General features: G+C 40.2%; 1 protein-coding gene across 1 annotated transcript in view; it reads left to right on the forward strand.

The window, feature by feature from the left end:
• The window catches only part of CTNNA2 (catenin alpha 2), a 1,091,309-nt gene that overhangs the window by 678,639 nt on the left and 393,127 nt on the right, over positions 1 to 19,543 (forward strand). The gene's annotated exons all lie outside the window — the stretch shown is intronic.

Raw genomic sequence — 19,543 nt, forward strand, 5'->3', positions numbered from 1 at the left:
GCAGGAATAAATCGCTGTTAACTGCTGTTGTTTGCAGTTTGCTACTGGAAGTAGCAAGGTAAATTTTAGTGCACATATATAATACAATTGTATTGATTGGACTGTCTTTTTCAAAGTTATCGGTGCAATTAAATTGACCTTTTGCCAGTACAGAAATAACTTGTTTAATAAAGACTGAACAAATGAATTGAGTATAATTTTAAAATAGCAGATAAACAGAGCATTGGCTGTAAGGCCCTTGTAAACTCACTACAAAGGCTAAGCATGAACCTATTGATCTCGAGCCGTGAGGAATCCGCTTGGGTGCGCTAGGCATGATGCTACATGCGGCATCCCTTTACACACAGGAAGCACCATGTAAAGACAAGGGTTGCTCAGGTACTATTTCTGGGCATGTGAACATATTTTCCAGCCTTACCACCAGACCACTGACACTAACTGGTTCATGATAGGAGCTCTGAGACTCTAAGATACCAAGTTATCTAAGCTAGCAACCAAGGCTTCTGGAACCTTAGTATAGGCTTTGAAGCACAATTCTATTTACTTCTACACAGGATCTTACATTCCAAATGGAAAATATTTCATTGGATATCAGATGCTTTGGTGAGCATGTCTTCTTTGAGCATCTCTTACTGTGCTCTACACTGTGTGGGGCTCCCGTACCAGGAGGGGCAAAGAAACCTAAGGCAGAGCCTTTACCCATGGCACATTCATACTCCACATGGTGCTTAAAATATACCTTCTACTGAAATCTATAAATCCTCCCAAATGTGAATCTCCTGGAAGTGCATATTAGAATACAGGCTTCGGCACCTCCCCACTCTATCGAATCAGTACAGTCTCTGGAGGTGGAAAAGTTAGAGATCCGGAATCTATATTTTAACCGAGAATCTCAATGATTCTTACAAAACCAGTGTGAGAACTACTCTAATAAGCGTTATCGGTTTAATAAAGGACAGGAGAAAACACAAAACATATTGACTGTATTTTGTATTCTTTTATAAGATGGTTAGTCAAGTGTGTCCACAAGAGGAGACAGATGGAAAGGCTGAGGTAAACAAAGTCTATTAGACTCACAGATCTTAGAACCAGAAGGCACTGCATGGGCCATAGGACCATGTGGGAGAGCCACGAGGGTGGTGAGGAGGCAGAGGACAGGACCAAGGGAAAGGTTTAGGCCAGAACTTTTTGCAGGGTTGGGGTGGCACTTTCTTTGGGAAAGGCAAGGCAGGGCAGTTTAGGATTGCTAGTTTGAATAATTTGGAGTGGCTTCGAGCTATAGGAATGGTCTCTAATTGACCAGTATCTGGTCCTGGAATGATTATAGCAGAGGAACATTGCCACCCAGGGTGCATGGGCCAGATAAAAGAGGTATGGCTCTGAAATGGTTAGTTTGCATATCAAAGGAATGCTCCCAGCTGAATCTTTTGCTATCTCTTGGAATTGACTGACTCTCCATGGAGAAGTCTTTCCCCAACTAGAAGGGATTTTTTAAGTCATCAAAACATCATAATATCAAAAAAAATAAGTAAGCAGGTAAATGTGTTTATTTATTTATTTATATTTATATTTTCTGTAGACAGAATGTCACTTGTCTACAGGTGTGTGAATCTGTGAATGGGATGAAGAATTACCACAAGGGAAATAACATTAGGAAGTGAAAAGTGATGTCAGCCAGGCCACACAACCACCTAGATGCCCACTACTGCTGTCTAGATTTGGAATGTGAAATCTATCTGTGCTCTGTGGGCAAGAAATACAGATTTTTAAAATTATTAGGTTATATATGGTATGTATCTCAAGGTGGAAGACCAAGAATGGGAGCCTAGAAAACATGCACGTTTTAAGGGATAGGTTTAGGAGGAGAAGGAGGCAGTGAAGAAGAAGAGGTCAAAGTTAGCAGGACGACCAGCAAGTGGAGGAGCCCATTGAAAGGGAAGGATGGAGAAAGCTTTAAGATATCCATGAGGTTATAAAACTGTTACAAGCTGCAGACAGCTCAAATTATATGAGGATGAGACCGAGGTACAGATGCTGATGTCCGGCATCTTCAGTAGGAAACAGAGCATTAAATTGTTAAAGTGTGCATTCTCTGTCGTCTTTAGCAATTGTAGTAACTGTGTTTGCTATGTAACATTGGCCAATGTATCGGGACCTCAGTTTTCTCACCTATTAAATGGGAAGACTAGTGACTCGACATCTCAGACACCTTGAAACCCCACCATTCTCTGTACTCAGTCATGTCCCAGAGCTCCTCCTGCAAACTTCCCCTATCTGACTGATTGTGGATCTGTCCCTCCCTTCCATACCTTGGACTATGCTGGTTAGTGTGTCCAGCAACCTATCTTGAGCAAGTCTACCTTCATGTGACTAGGGAGATAGCTCAGTGTCTTTTGACTTTTCTCAAATTCACTTTTCCTAATCATACTTACTGGCTTCTCGAGCCCTACCTACCCCCACCCCTCCTTTTCCGAGTTCTCTGTGCCATCTTTCCTGAGTTATGTCCATCTTTCTAATCCATCTGGCAGACTTTTCTTTGGCATGTACAAAGCACTCATCCATAGACTTCTGACATATTATGGAGGGGGATATCCAAGATTTAATAAGGCCTGAAGTCTAGAGGAAAATAAAATTAGAGGAACTAAATTGATTCCTATATTGGTTGGATACCAGAAGCTCAGAATAAATATCCCAAGCGGTCTTATTCTCCAGGTTATTGAAATCTGGGATTTCTTGCTGAAGCAATCTACATGTTGTTAGAATTGTGAAAGTCCCTTAAAACTGACACTCATGTAATTTTTTTTGGTTGATTTTTTCTGCACTTTAAATGTTGCATTGGGAATTGTGGCTGTGCCTGTGACCTCTTTATCTCTTAGAGTGTGCGCTAACTAGTTGGTGTCTCTGTCTGCCTTTATTATTTCAGAGCATCTCACTGTTCCTGCCGTTGCCAGGTCTCATGAGCAAAGGTTCATTCTTCACTCAGTTAGCAAGTTCTTGTCAAGGTAGATGGAATTTTAGACTTGTTCTGAAATGCGCCCTTCTCCATCTGCTTTGGAAACAGCTCACAAATTCTTCTTGTTTCAGATGTGATCATCAATCTCCTGCGGAGGAAATTAAGAATTGTTATTTGATTTTTGGAGTAGGAAAAGTTCTGGAGGTCAGACCCCTAATTGCTCCTCTTTCTTTGTGTTTGCATGCAAAATCCGACTAAGGATTTGCAGACTATTCTTTCATTCTTAAGACTTTTGCCTTAACAATTTTTTATTCCATGACTGTCCCATTTAGCCATATGTTTCAAAAACAAACACAGCCACATTGTAACCTAGTTAGTGTCTAAACACTGTGTGCTTCCCTGGGCAAGGTGGCCAGGTCGGGGTGGGGTGTCCCTCACCAGCTACTGGTTGGACCCTTGATGACTTGTCCCAGGGAAGGTACCATGTTTTTGGGTGGAGGTGGTTGTAATTGGCTCTCTCATCACACTTCCAATGGTGGTGAATATGCCTCTAGCATAGGATATTAACCCCCCACACACACACAATGAAGAAAGATGACTAAAAGCTGTATTGGGCCCAGTTTCTGTAGTAAAGCAACGAGTTATATTTAAGTACTTTAAAATTTGTTAAATAACTAAAAAGTCTGAATTTTGTATCTTACTAGCATTGATACTTGAAGAAGTAACAGAGATGCAAGGAGATTGTTGGATAAAGTAGAAGTCCATCTAGTTTACCATGCTCAACATTGTGATTGCTCCATCAAGGGGCAGGGCCTGATTTTCTTTTCTGATCAGGATCTTAATAGGAAGCACTTCCACTACCTTTTTCTTCTATATCGTTGGTAAGCTTCTTGGGCAGAAATGGTGATGACGTGGGTTTCATTTCCATGGCATGTTCTTTTTGCTACACATGGCCTGTGAGGCAAACCTACATACACCCACAGAGAACGTGTCAAAGTCCACACTTGGCGTGACAGTTCTCTTTGTTCATGTGTCCTTCCTCTGACCACCATATAGAGTTTTAAAGAACCTAAAAAAGCACTGAGGCTAACTCTTCTTTGCATGGGGGGCATCCATGTGCATTACTCAAGATCACAGCTAATTATGGGCAAGTTCAGGGCCAGAATTCAGGCCTCCTGATTTCTATCCAAGCTCCCTCCATATGGCTAAGCAAAGAAAGCTCTTGGGGATTGAGACAAAGTCACTAGAATATTCTTTATCAAGGAGTTAATAGTATAATCATTGTTACCACTTACTGAGCGTGCCCTATGTGCCTGGCACTTGCCTAAAGCTTGCATTTAATCCTCACCCACAAACTCTTAGGTAGGTGTTATTATCAGCCTGATTAAAAACAAAAAAGAAGAACCACAAACAGTAGAGGAAATTGAAGTTTGGTGAGTTTGATAGCTGGCTCAAGGTCGCCTGGTAAGTTATGGATTAGGAATTCAAATCTGGGTCTATGGATTCTAAAATACTTATTCTTAACTATTGTACTCTGCTGCCTGTAAAAATCCTTTCATCCTGTACATAGCTGTGATCATTTTTACGTGCAGTTTTGTGTCCTGCTTTTTAAACTAAACATTCCTTGTTATTAAAACCCTTAAGCATCCTTGTTATTAAAAATTTTTCATAATCACCCTATTAATAGCTTTATAACCTTCTGTCATCTTGCTTCATGTTGCCTTTTTTCCTATTTCCTTAATCTTTTCCTTCTATTCTTTTTTTTCTCTACATATTCTATTTCTTTTCTGAAGCTATTTGCAATTAGACATCTTGGTTTTATCATTACTAGTTGTTAACTTAGGATTTTTCAAAGGCCTCCTTAAACATATATAATTATCAGTGGTAGAAATTGAACAGTGTTCCAGTCCCACTTCCCTGGTATGTAAAATGAATAGTCTGCTTCCTTATATCTTTTCCCGTTCTTAGCCTCTTATGTATTTAACCTGAGGCTTAATTTTTTTTAAAACAACTATCATTTACATCCTACAATTCAACCTCTCTCTCTCCCTCCCTCCCTGTCTCTCCTTGTCCCTCCCAATCTCTGTGTCCCTTCCTCTCCCCTCCTCCATCTATGTATCTACCTACAAATGTGTGTGTTTGTGTGTGTGTGTGTGTGTGTGTGTGTGTCTTATAAAAAGTTTGTGAAATGTTAAATGACTGTAGGGAATCCATGTAGGGATGCCTAGGAAGTGGAGGAGAGAGAGACTAGCAGCTTAGGAGTCAAGTCTAGCTTGTAGGTATTCCTTTGACAATCATTAGCACATAACCCACAGTGGAAGGCTGTGGGGATTGTGGAGATTTTCCAGGGAGTGACTATGAAGATAGAAGAGAAGCTGACTGAGGATGGGATTCTAGTTAACATGGATATTTTAAATGCCAGTGACAGAGAATGAGAAAAAGTGATCGAAGAATTGGAGGCAGATTAAGGAAAAAGAGTCACGCCATTCAGTAGAGCAGAGTTTCAGGAAGGTGGAGTACTTTGGAGAATGTGCCTGGAGAGTTTCCCCTTGGATCTGATGTTGTAGGCCAGTGGGGACTTTTGGAAGTGCAATTGCATAGGGGTAATTAGCATACAGGACAGGATTGTAGCTAGAGACCAAATAAAGGTTTAGAGGCAGCCTGCTCCTCTCTGTGACATCCAGTAGGCTGGGCTTCTGGTACTGGTTCCAGCAAGTGATCTTGGCTAGCACTTAATCTTTCTGAGCCTCCATTTTCTAAGCTGTGCAGTTTATACGTAATGTCTAAAATGCACTCCAATTCTAATAGTGTGTGTACTATGATACTAGTAAGTATTAATCTTTTCTCCCACTACCCAAGACAAATACTTCAAGGGGAAACATTAACCCTAAAGTGATTCTCACCTTGTGAGCCAACCGAACCTTAAGGGAAGTCATAGCTGGGCTTCTGAATATTGCTGTTGATATCCTGACAATGTTTATGCCTTAATCTTGGTCATGAAAGATTAGTAAATGGTCTATGTGATATACTCTTTTAATATCTCATCCAAAGTTTCTTCCCAGCCATTTATGGAAACATTTAAGCAAGTTCTCAGAAGAACTGATGTAAGGGTTATTAGAACCTACAACTTGGTATCCATCTTGATTAGGTACCAATTATTCATGACACCCGACACATTCCTTAAACTCTGTATCTTGGTTTATTCATCTTTCCAATGCAATTTGTTAACTATAAATGATTGTAACAATAGTCCAGTTGGTAACTCAGGCAAAGTTCACTGACAGAGTTCAAAGCCTTGACCCCATTTTTATTTTGTGTGCTACCACTCCAGTCACTGTTACTCTTTCAGAAGCACTGCAACTTCCCCAGTTTGAGGTATAGCAATCCATGCAGAGAAAGGAATCTCAAGTGAACCCCACAAGACTGTGTCATGAAAAACTGGGAACACTCAAATGGATCTTGTTGAAGCAAATAGATGAACTACTCACCCCATTAGATTCTAAAGAAAGCCAACCAAACCAAAGCCAATTTTCTACAGGTGATGCACTTTCCCCGAGTTCCCTAAGATCTTCAAATCCAGTTGGCTCTCTCTTATGTTACTGAATGACTGTTTATTTCTGAATGCTTAGAAGGCTAAGAAAAAAAGGAAATGCCAGGTAGCAAAATCTGCCTTGAGTCCTGCATCAATTCACCTGGGAAAGTCCACGTTACCAGGCGACATTTACAAGTCATTAAAGACAATAGCTTTTTCTCTTTCTGGTTGAGAATAGCCAATATTCACCAAAAAAAATCACCTCCACATTTTTCAAGTGCTATTCTCTTAACAAACATATAGATAAAATGCCAAAGTTATAAACGACTCCAGTTTTATCCTTTTAATTTTCAGTCAGAAGAAGTTTATTTAGTCCACATCATTGCTTACAATTCATAAGATTATATTTATAGAACAATCAGATTTAAACTTTCTTGAATCAGTTCCTTTGGGCACCTTCAGTATGCTGTTTGGGTCACTGTAATACTTAAAATATCCCATTGTCCATGACAGTAATTTATTTACACCTCTCTATCTTCTCCTATCTTGGGAGCTCTTAAAGATAAAGTACTAAGACTTATTTATTTTTTGACCCTCTTAATATCTACAATAGAAGCTTGTATATTGGAACCGCTCAGTAAATATTTGCTAGATGACTAAACTCTGAAGAAGAAATGAAGATGATGATTTAAATGCCCATTTGGCTATATTCCTAATTCTTTGTGCCTTTACTTTTCCATTTAGTGGGACCCCTGTCCCCCTGGTTTGTGAGGTGTGAGCTAGAATCCTTGCTTTGTAATGCTTTGTTCTTTGGAAATCAAAGTTCCTGGCTCAGCCTCTTGGGTTGTTCTGCCTTTTATAGGCACTATAAATTTGATCACCATCAAGGGCTGTTAAACAACATACAGTGATAAAAATAGTTCCCTTTGCTGACATTAGGTGTTTTCTAAAACAGCTCGATAAATTCTGGTCAACAGAAACTCTTTGTGATTTCAAAAGTCAGAAAGTGAACTGTTGACACATATCTGGGCAGATAGAAAATAAATTGCTCTGAAGTTGCTCAGAATTATGTCCTAGGTACTTTTTATTATGACTCGTGGTTGACTTTGCCTTCACTCTATGATATTTTAATAGAACTTATGCAAGCTCCCGAGGTTACAAGAGGCCTTGTAGGAGGCACCTTGTTTGCAAAGTGATGTATCTGCAGGAGGCATAATGGGTAGGGTGGGTGGGGAAGGTAAGTTGGTAACTTTTGCAAAGAAGAGACTTGATTTTAAGTTTTATTTACCAGGTTCTTGGGAGAGGGATAGTGATTATCGGTAACTCTAAAGAAGCCCGGCCTTCAAATAATACCTGAAAGCAAGAGCTTCTGGCATATTTCACCAAATTGGAAATGAAAAGGCTGGTTTCCCTCTGTGTCTATCTGGGCACATGAACTTGAGCAAGTTACACAGCTATTCTTGGGCCATTTTCTCCCCTTGAAAAGAAAAAGGTTTATACATGATCCTTAAGATCACTTCCACCTCTAAAATTCACTCAAGACACCTCGATTAGTTTTCAAGCACTGCTATTCCTCTTGACCACCCTGCTTTTCTAGCCTGGTTTCCTGTTAGTTCTAAAGAGAGTGTGTACAGATCATTTTGTACCTGCCTGATACCTCTTTAACTAACTTGTGAATCCTTTTGGGTAGAGTCCGTTCCACACTCTTTCACCTTGCACGTCCCTCATCTTCGTTACCTTCTAGGCCCTGGGAAAAGGTTGAGTCTGTATATTCACCTCTTTGCTGTTGTTTCACACTTGCTTGATTTTAATGTGTCACCTTCCCCATATTGCAGATTTCTCAATCAATCCTCTTTCCTCAGCCTCTTTTCTTTGCAACCTTCCTCAACTAATATCTCTTCTCAAAATTTGATTCATTGAACATTTCTTTCAAGACCATATGTAAGAGGGGAGCCTGGGTGGCTCAGTTGGTTAAGTGTCTGACTCTTGGTTTCAGCTCAGGCCATGATCTCAGGGTCCTGGGGTCGAGCCCCACATCAGGCTCCCTGCTCAGCTCCCTGCTCAGCAGGGAGTCCCCTTCTCATTCACTGTGCCTCCTGCCCACTCATGCTCTCTCTCTCTCTGTCGCTCTCTCTATCAAATAGATAAATAAAATCTTAAAAAAAAAAAGACCCTACATAAGAGTGATACATTCCAGAAGCACCACTGTAGATTGAACTTCATAAAAATCTTTGCTGATAATCGAGAGCTTAGGATTCTAGTTCTTGCCCTGCTATCAAGGCAAGGGTACTAGCCACCTTGAGCCTCTCTCGTCTACTTTTGTATAATGCTTTTTGATAGGGTGGGGGTTGAAATACATCAGAGAATATACTTACAAACATCTTTGTGAGCAGATAGAGAATGTAAATCCGTGAAGCAGCCCTAGGGTAAGATTGCAGAAAGAGCTGAAGACTGAGGTCAGTAGGACAGGTGTTGCATTATTTCCTTTTTTAAGTAATTTGTGGGCCAAACCAAACATGCTTGACAGTTGAATTCAAGCACCAGGCCACCAGTATGCAGGCTCTGAATTAAGTGGCCTCTGTGGTGCCTTTCAATTCTAAGAGTAGGTCTTTGAATATCTGTTCAATTCTAACTGTGTGTGTCTCTGCTAGAATGTATTATTGTATGTGTGCTATTATGTTTCTTTGTAAGTTTTGAACTGCTTCATCTATCTTGACTCTTGACTCATATATATTATGGGCATGCATTATTCATTTTATAAGCCCTGATAACACCTACCACATGTTTCTGCCCACATTGATTCTCAGTAAAAATTTGCATTGAAGATGGCTAAGTTAAGAGTGAGAAGACTGGAGAAAAATAAGGAGAGAATGGAGAAAAAGGTATTTGAAACAGATTAAGAAGCCACTGTAAGAAAGAAGCCAAGGTATGAGGTAGCGGGGACCTACACTGATCTGGCCCCTTGACTCCAGAGTACAATCCAGATCTCCAGAGTTGAGCGAGTGATCATTTTAATGTGTTTCCCAATGTTTCCCAAAATGGGGAGCCAAAGTGATAGACCTTTTCATTGTAATGGCTGGGTATATTATTATGTGTAGGAAATGTTTTTGTGTATTTTAATTGTGTTAGAGAAGTACTGATTTCCCATTTACAGAAAAAATAGAGTTTTCTTATTAAATTTTAAAATGTATTAATTAAATCATAGGATGTAGTCTACAGATTGAGCAAAAATCATGATGGTGTTATACAAATTACTAGGTTTGGGAAAATCCCTTTGTTTTTCAAAGGAAGAAATTGACTTGGCAAAGGTCACAGCAAGAGGAATGTTCCCAGGAGCTTTAGACTGCTGCTTGCGCCCACTTTTTAATACATTTGTGTCAGCAGTAATACTGCTTTATTAAATGAAGCCATTTCAGTGTGGATAGGGGATATATTAAGTTCAGCAAGCTTTCTAATCACAGCGAGCCGGCACAGCCCCACTATCTGTGGCTGGTTACCAGCCACTCTCCCTTTATTAATAGGCTTCCTTTGCCAATGGATGGACTACAATGTTTTCAGAAACCCATTAAAAGGCACAGCCTATTGTCGCTGCCTCCAGCCATAGGGTGTGAATTCAGTTTTCATCTTCTGTGTCGAGGGAGATTCTTCTCAGGAATACATGTGTGGGTTCTATCTAGCCAGCACCACTCCCTCACACACTCTGTATTTTAAATCTTGCACCCAAGTCCATTTGCTTCTGGATGTTCTAATGGCTCCTATAGTCTGCTTTTCATCTCCCCACAAGTTGAGACAGCTATGGCATATCCAAAATCATTAGAAAACTAAGAGAACATAGCAAGAAATAGAGACTCTTTCCCAGAAAGCATTCAGGGTCCTTCAAGGAACTCCTTGGAACTTTGTTTTTGGTGTATTGTTACTCCAACTACCAGAAACCCCTACTTCTAGATAGAAACTGGCTACCTGTTCAAGTATCCGTTTAACTTTCAGGTGAGGAAGTGACTCCTTTAAGTCATCCCTACAAAGTGGCCATTCAGCCTCTGACTTAAACAACTTCAACAAAGCAAATCACCCTGATCCTGAGGAAGGAAGTCCATCACTGGGGAGCTCCAAATGTTATAAGCATGCTCATCTGTTAAGCAGAAACTTAAAACTTTGCTGCAGCCAGATGTAGGATAGTTGCTGCATCGTTGTGGGTGTTCTATGAGTTGAACAACATAACTGTAGGAAACCAGCCTCCGAATTAATAGCACCATTGGTTGGTCTCTCCTGGATGCTTAGGAGAAGAGATTTTTCTAGAATGCCCAGTTTGTTCAAGAAGGGTTCTGTCAACAATCATTTTATTGAGGCTTTTTGTGCCAAGGATGACCTCACTTAAATAACCCTATGAATATGACCCAGTATTTCCTAAGGCATATCATATTTAGAGACATTTATGCGTTCTGGAAAGTCCTAAGGAGTCCTGTGTTCCAGTAAGAGGGCATTTGATTCATCATCACAGCCTTGTCTTGACTCTATGCATCTACTTCCCTCTTACCTAAACTTTCTGCCTCTTCAGAGATGGGTGGTTATAACTGGAAAAAAAGCCAAAACAACATATATATATATATATATATATATATACACACACACACACATATGTATGTAAAATACCTATATATATGTATATATATGTATGTGTATATATTGTATATACAAATATATATAGGTATGTAAAATATCTATATATATGTATATATGTATGTATATATATTGTATATACAAAATATATATACAATATATATATGTAAAATACCTATATATATGTATATATATGTATGTATATATATTATAACTGGAAAAAAAGCCAAAACAACAAATATATATATATATATATATACATATATATGTAAAATACCTAAAGATATGCACACGCACGTGCACACACGCACATACGATAATTTGGAGTGAGACTCTTAATTGTTGTACCTAAAGCTCTCCTGTATTAGCTACATTATTGTCAGCAAGTCATTAACTAATTTTTAAAGTGGGAATAATCGTGAAACCTACCTCAGAGCATCACCATGGGGAGCCAGTTTTGAGATGATACACATGATGAAAGGACTTTTTAAATTATAAAGAACCTTGCAAATGTTAATGATTGCCTTGTTGCTGAAGGAGGGGGCAGAAAGAAAAGAGGGCCATTCATCACAATTTGAGGCCTGGATGTAGCCACCTGATGAATGCAGTGCCTGAGGATGCTGAGCCATAGATCTTCGGAGAGGAGTTCCAATGAGTATATGAGGCATCTCCACCAGCTGCCAGGGAACATCCCCAGATTTGAATGTATGGAGAGGATCCAGTGTGAAGCCCATGTCTACCCTAACCCAGCCATCCAGTTTCTGGACAGTGAGTTATTGTGCAACTTGGTCCTGAATGAATCATATATAGAGCTATCTTTTCCTCTAGCATTCATTCTCCTAGGTGTGTTACAACTCTGCCTTTGGCATTCTGTCAAGATAAGCAATTAACTAACAAGGAGACCAGAAGGTTTGTGTCGATGAATACAGAGATGATTATGGTGAAGTTCGCATTCTGGCAATTTCCAGTGCAGTCAATTAAACTGCAACTTGCATTTTAAAATTTATTTGCACCCAGAAGGTAAGAGTGGAGTCCCTAGAGTCAGTAATTCTATCCATGGTTAAATTCACCATTGCCACATACAGTTGTAGAGGTTGCACACTGCACAAGGTTAGCGTGCATCGTGTACACCATAAACATCACAGATGTATTTATTTATTGTGACAACTTTCCTAAAGTGGCTTTCTCGAACAGTCCAGCATTTTACAATATGTTTCTAATAGATGGAAATAAAGTAAGGTGTTGAATGGGATAGCTAAAGGAACACATTTCTCTTAAAGAGTTTTATTGCTCTTCATGTGAGCCTTGTATGTGAGCTCTTCCTACCTTGAACAAAGTGACAGTCCATCCTTTTAGACTGAAGTAAGCAAAACTTGTTGTAAAAATTTTCCGGGGAGAATCTTCCAGTTATTTCTGCACATCAGAAGCTTTATTCAGAAGCTATTATTATTACGTTATTATCCCACATTATTATACAGACTTCCAATAGTTAAACTTTTCCCTAGTCTTAAAATCCTCTGACAGAGCCAGTATTCAAATCTTGGCACCCTCCTAAACCCACCCTCTCAATGATCACACTAAGCTATTTTGCAACAATGTTACAATTAATAACAAAACAACTATCTGAAGGATCGGTGTGCCTCTGTTATTGTGGCAATAAGGGAAAATGATGGAGGGTCAGCTGTCAGGGCATATTTTGTAGAAGTTGTTCATGGAATGGTGGCACTGTTTCTCACGGCTGTTCTATCCAAAGATTATCTCATTTAGTGGTGTCCACTGCTCTGTCTCTGTCTGGAAGCTCTAGAACAGATTGGCGGACGCTATTACATCTTTCCTAGTCTTGTGATTCCTGGTAGGTGTTTTTGCACAAAGCAGAAGCTTCATCTGTTTGTTAATGAAGATCTTCACTTCTTTGGTTGGTTGTTTTGTTTTGTTTTGTTTTCGGGATGGCATTTTAAAATTATAGCTGTGACCTCCCTCACATCCGCCAATGGAGCACCTCAAGGAAACCAAGACTCAGACAGAGATAGTCCAGAGGTTGGGAAATCATTATGAGGTTCTCCGAGCAGGAAAGGCAGTAAGTTAAGTGTGAAGGGCAGTAAAAAGCAGAGCCAGCCTACATCACAATTGATAAGCTCCATTTTGTCTGTTTAGTGGGAATCCCAGTGGTTGAGAAAAAAAGTCTTCATTGAACTGGTGACTAAATTAAGCATTTAAAGACGCAGTTCACTTTTTTGAGTTGCACCTTTTCCTGATGTCCGTTCACGCATCCCTTCCAAAATGTTTAGGTGACATTTGTTACCTTATGGCCCGGGGCAGGTGCGGGGGACCAACTGCTGAAGAACAGACGCTGTCTCTACTCTTAACAGCGTGCTAACTGGTGGCCCACCCATGCCCCTGGTAGCACCACGGCCGCGGTCAGACTGTGCACCGTTCTGGACATTTGCAGTGTTTGCTTTCTAAACCTTGTTGGAATTGCTTGACTTTAGGGTAATTGTTCAAAGCAGGATGCAGTATTTGCCTCCGAGGTCACACTTAAATGCAGCTCTCCTCAGATGCACACGCGCCTGTAGAGTTAGGAGAAAACGTAGATGTCCATTTGCTCAGATTATTTGTGTACGTGCTCCGAGTGTCAGTTCAGGTTTTGCTGGTCAAACACACCTTGTAATGGGCTTTGGTAATTTAACTCCTAGGAATGGTGTGGTTACAGAACCCCATAAAAGTTTATTGACTCCTGCGTGCTGGCTTAGGTTGTAGGTTAGAATGTACCTCAGAAATTAGCTTCACCCAGTTTAATGACTTCATTACAGAGCAGTTTGCGTGCTCTCAAGCACTTCCTAATATATTTTTTAACACCGGTTTGTAGCTATCATGAGCTATTTCTGTGTAGTAGGGGAGGCGGATTGTCTCATTTAAATGGCCAAGATTAAAAAAAAAAAAGTCCCTTAAATGGGTTTCCTCTGTAGTGTCCAGGTGGTTGGGGACCTTTGCTGGTAATATGGTTAGAGATAATAATTTGAATACTGTAGCAGCTAACTCTAGTGCTATAAAGAGATCAGTGTATTAGTCATTGCTTTTTCTAAGGGCGAATAAATAGCGATTGCTCATAGCCATTTGAAAATTATATTTATGGTTTACATAAAACCAAAGGCAATAGATGTTGATGAATATTTATAGCCATTTATTAGTATGTATCTATCATCAAATGAGCTCGATTTTTCTCCCTATGCCTAAATAGGGTGTTTTAGAAAGACTATTAACCCTTTTATGGTTCCCTAAGACATGTTATTATACATAACTAATGAACTGTACATAATATGGTGACATCTAGTGAGCTAACTGCTTACTCTTCTGTTAATGCATTAGAGTCTTTAACATTTTAAAAGGTGGTTTAAAATAGGATTTATAGTTTTTCTTTTAATTATAAATACATGGTAATTTTGAAAAATATGCATGAAGGTGTATTTATGACTAGGAAGATACATTAATAATGGTACTCTCCAGGTGATAGGAACATGAATGATTCAATTTTTTTTTTAATTTTTTTTCTAGCTTTAGAATACATAGACAAATACGGACAGAGATATCCTGTTCCTCAATACGTATTTCCACTTATTTTACACTAAGTTTAGAGTAAATTTGAGAATATTTCCACTTTTTATTCTTCCTAAATATACATTGTATTGGCAAGGGTGTTCTGTAGATTAACTACCAATCATTCCCTACTGTTGGGCATATAGATACTTTCCAGGCTTTCATTGATTATAACAATGCTTGTGTTATATGCAACTTTGTGTATATATTTTCCACACTAGTTTTGCAGTGTTTCCTAATGGGAATTTCTTAAAAATGGAATTGCTGGGTGCAATTCTGGTGCTTCTTTCGATCCTGACTCTCTGAGGATTGCCTGTGTGACTGCTCCGTGTCAGCGCCTGAGACCTGCAGTGTGGTCCTTCTGGCCTCTCTTTACCTTTTCTTCCACCATCTACACATCCTCATCGCATGTCCCATTGCCTTGGGCTGCTTCATTCTTTGTGAGGGAGGACTCTGGATAGTTTAACAGGTAGAATTAGTCGTGTCTTAATCATAGAAATATCAGTGTCATACCTTCTCTCTTGTTAGCTAGTTTATATGTTATCCCTACTAATTATCAGCATGCCCTCAGCTCAAACCTTCAAAAGATTCGTTCTTAAGAGCTAAAAGTCAGGACCATCTACAAAATTTTCAAATCCCAACAAAAAGACTGTCTGTTCTGTTGTTAAAAATAACAAACATAATAATAGCTACAAAAACTCTGCTGTGCCAAACTTGCATTGTCTAACATAACCCCAGAAAAGAAGTTTCCTTAGAAATTGATTTCAGAACACTCTTTGACTGGGGGTGGAGTGGGGGTACATAATTGCTTAATTGGGTTCTTGGTCCCAGTAGGATGTCCTTATTGATTTTCATTTGTTTTCTGTTTCACTTGATGAGGTGGGGGCAGTGGCAAGAAGAATTAAAAGTCTATAAATCCACAGAATGTTAGATATTATTTTGTTAAAACTGTTTTGTGCACAAAAAAACCTAAGAACTGCAAGGGTTAGGAGACTTTTGTGTGGTGAATTTCACAGGAAGGATTGTGCCTCAAGTTCAGTCTTCGGTGTGGTATCCACTAGTCATAGGAGACTAGATTTAAATTTATAATTTAAATTAAATGAAATTTAAAATTCAGTTCTTAAATCACTGTAGCTACAGCATAAGTGTTTGATAAGTAGATATGGCTAACGGCTACTATATTGTTAAAGGAACTGCTACAGAAATGTAGAACATTTCTGTGTTATCCCAGAAAATTCTACCAGCAGTACCGAACAGCCCTGCTTATTAACCTCCAGTCTAATACTGGTTCCACTGTTCCACTGCACTCTCTATTGAAACATTTTTCACAGCCACAGAATGCATTCTAGAGCAGCCCTGCTTATTTGTAACTTTGTGTGCAGACCTTTTAAAAGTGGTTCATTATTACATTCCAGAGCCATCCCTAGGTTTATTAAAGCATATTGTAATGTCACTATATTTAAATTATCCACACTGGATGCATAATTACCACCTTAGGTCTTTTAATATACACGTCTCTTAATTTTGCATTTTTCTTAAACATATCAATTTGCACTTAACCATAAATAATAGCGTGCTTAGCTCATACATATCAATGAGAATCCCTTTTAGAAGTGAAAGATTGCTTGCTTAATACCAAGGAGTATTTTGGAGAACGTCAAATCCCTTGACAGATGCTTGTTGCTACAAGGATTTATTTTCTTCTGCTCGTAGCTAAAATAGCATCAGTTGCATTTTGCTATTTAACGATATTGGAGGAGAAGGTTATAGCAAAATGATTTACAAATAGTAATTGCATTTCCCGGCTTACCTATTTCCATAAATGAGTCCAAAAATTTAATCTGGATTTGGATATCAGCCCCAACAATATATTTGTATCTTTACCAGTCTCACAAGAAGGTGTTTGCCTTTGTTTCAGGTAAAAATGTATCAGAAGTTGTTTCATGCCCTGAGATTCACATCTTTTTCCATTTGATTTTGACTTTATGCATTGGCAAAGGAGACATTTGTCTAGAGATTGTGATTTCAGGGCCTTGAATGCCCATCAGTGCCATCGTTATCGGTTGATGCCTGGAATTCCATTGTTAAGAGTTCAACTTCTTTAACTTTTCTTCCTATTAAAATGAAAATATCTCTGGGGTAAGGTAATATTATTAATCGGAGATGAGAGTTCAGCTAGGACTTGAAGGATATGTGCTGATTTTCTAAGTAGAAATTGGGAAGAGAGGGGTGCCTGGGTGGCACAGCGGTTAAGCGTCTGCCTTCGGCTCAGGGCGTGATCCTGGCGTTGTGGGATCGAGCCCCACATCAGGCTCTTCCGCTATGAGCCTTTTTCTTCCTTTCCCACTCCCCCTGCTTGTGTTCCCTCTCTCGCTGGCTGTCTCTATCTCTGTCGAATAAAATAAAATCTTTAAAAAAAAAAAAAAAAGAAATTGGGAAGAGAGGACAGAGGTGTGATGAGAACGTTTGTTATAGAAGAAAAACATGTGCAAAGACGTAGTGATATCTTTGAGGGACAACATTTTTTTTTTTTTTTACATGGAGCTCAAGTTGTGTAAAGGACAGCATTGAAAATGAAGTTAAAGATATAACCAAAACCCAAATTAAGAAGGGTCTTGGTGGCATTTAGAAGGCTTTTGGACTTTATAAACGGGAAGGGCTTAGGAAGAGTTTTTGGCAGAACACCACAAAAGCTTTGTACTTGTGAAAAGTTTCTCCAGCAATGATATGAAGGATAGATGGGAGAAGAGGGGTACTTGAAGAAGGAATACCAGTTAGGCATTTGTGGGTGAAACTAAAGCAAGGGAATTCAGCTGTCAGGACAAAGGTGGTGACAGTGGCCCTGGGAATAGAAAAGTGCCCAGGATTCAGGAGACATTTAGAAATTACCCAAGCTTCCCTCCTTCACCTATTACAATATAGAGAAGTCAGAGTCCAGTTCTCGAGAGCTTTCCCAAACCTGAGAAGTGACACCGAGCACCCCCACTCTGCTTCCAGCACTTGATTTACTGCTACTCCGCCTCCCTCGATGGCCCAGGCATCTCATAGCAATCTGTGTCCTCCCTCACGTATCTCCTTCATGTGCCTCATCTCCTCAGCTAACGCATGAGCTTCTGAAAGTCGGAGGAGACCTTTCTTACCCTCCTTTATCATCCTCAATGGACACAAGTAACAACTGGGATGAGAGGAAGCTGAGAGGGTGTTTCCCAAATCTGCCAAATCACCTGGGAGCTTTTGAGAAGTGAAGACTCTGGTCCCAGCTGTGGAACTTCAGACTAAGTAGCTCTAGGGTGAGATCCAGATGTTTAACTTTTTTTTTTTTTTTTAAAGCGGATTCTGATGGCCAGCTAGGTGTGTTAAACGATGGGCAGGGTTTCTAACTCTCCCTTGGATCTTGTTTGACTCTGTGGTCTTAAGGCGCTGAACTTGCATGGTCTCAAATTGCCCCATTTGAGGAATTACAGTGTTGGAGTAGATGGTACTGGGATCGCTTCACTCATGAGATTCGCCTAGATGAGGCTGCTTCCTGTGTCTTAATTAATTCCTCATCCTGGGAGTAGAGTGTGTATTATTTTTCCCTGAATGTATTGCCTTGCAGTCCCTCATACTCGTCACTCCTCCCAGAGGGGTCCTTTTGCCTGGGGATTCTCCCTGTGAGGGGGGTGGGTGGGCACACAATCAGAGAGAACTAATGGCTGATGCCATCGCCCACAGACAAGCGTGGTTGACAGTGCTATGTGGGCGAGCGTGGTTGAGAGTCGTATGTGGAGCACAGATGGTGGTAGGTGGCTAAGGGTGTGTGGGGGGGGCTCTCTTCAGAAGCCCGTGGGCCACTGTCAGCTGTGCCCCTGCGTCTTGCCAGCTTTTCGCCTACGAATCTTCCTTGGTTCCTGAGCCACACCTCAGGTGTGCTGCAAGCTTGGTGATTTGTTACACATTTTGCTCTGCCTTCTTCTCACCGGGGAGCTAGTAGGAATTTTCCTATGCTAGCTTGACAGCCAGCTTCTTCTCACTGAACCACTATGGATTAAGAATAATTGATGCCCAGTATTTAAAAAAAATATGTCTACATTTTTTCTATTTTACTTTCCTGGCTGTACTTCCTGGGAAGAAATTGCTTATGGATCCATCAATGCTAAACTGGACTGCAAAGTGAACCAAGGGTAAGCCACTTTTCCAGAATGATGGACCCAGAGGCCAAACTTCCTGATCAGTGCCTACCACCTGCTCCCAGCATAGAGCATCTTCCTACTTCCCTCTGGATGTCCTATCTCCTGAGTGGCGGCTCTCACCTGGGATTCTGCAAGCAGGTTAAGCCCTACTGCCTTGGGCATCCATAATATGTAAGGATTAACTTCTTTCTTATAAATCTTAGAATGGCATTACTTATGTACCTTCCCTGGGAGAATTGAAAAAATCACTCAAATCATTTTATGTGTTCTAAGGATCAAGGAGGAACCTCCTGAGGAAGGCCACTGTCTGGCTCCCAGTGCCCTGAGGACACCACCGTAGGTCATTATTTCCTGAGGGCTATCTTCATGCCCTCTTTCACACTTACGGGCTGGTCCTCCTGGTGGCGCCCTCTCCCTTCTTTCTCCCTTCTCCCCACATTCTCACTGAACTCACAACACCTTCCCACAAGTTCTCAGAGATGTGCAGTGTGAGGAGGGGAAGACCTTTAACAAATATGTTAAACTCTATCAACAGCAGTCATAGTCAAAGGTAAATATAGCAGGTGGAGAGTAGAAAGAAGGACAAAAAACTGAGAGAAGGGATTGGGAAGAGTGGCAAATAAATCTGGCTTATGCTGACAGGGAGCTAAATTTTGGACCCCAGTACATGACATG

The sequence above is a fragment of the Ursus americanus genome, chromosome 7 (genome assembly GCF_024610735.1).
Source record: "Ursus americanus isolate L20-20 chromosome 7, mUrsAme1.1.p, whole genome shotgun sequence".
Lineage (NCBI taxonomy): Eukaryota > Metazoa > Chordata > Mammalia > Carnivora > Ursidae > Ursus > Ursus americanus.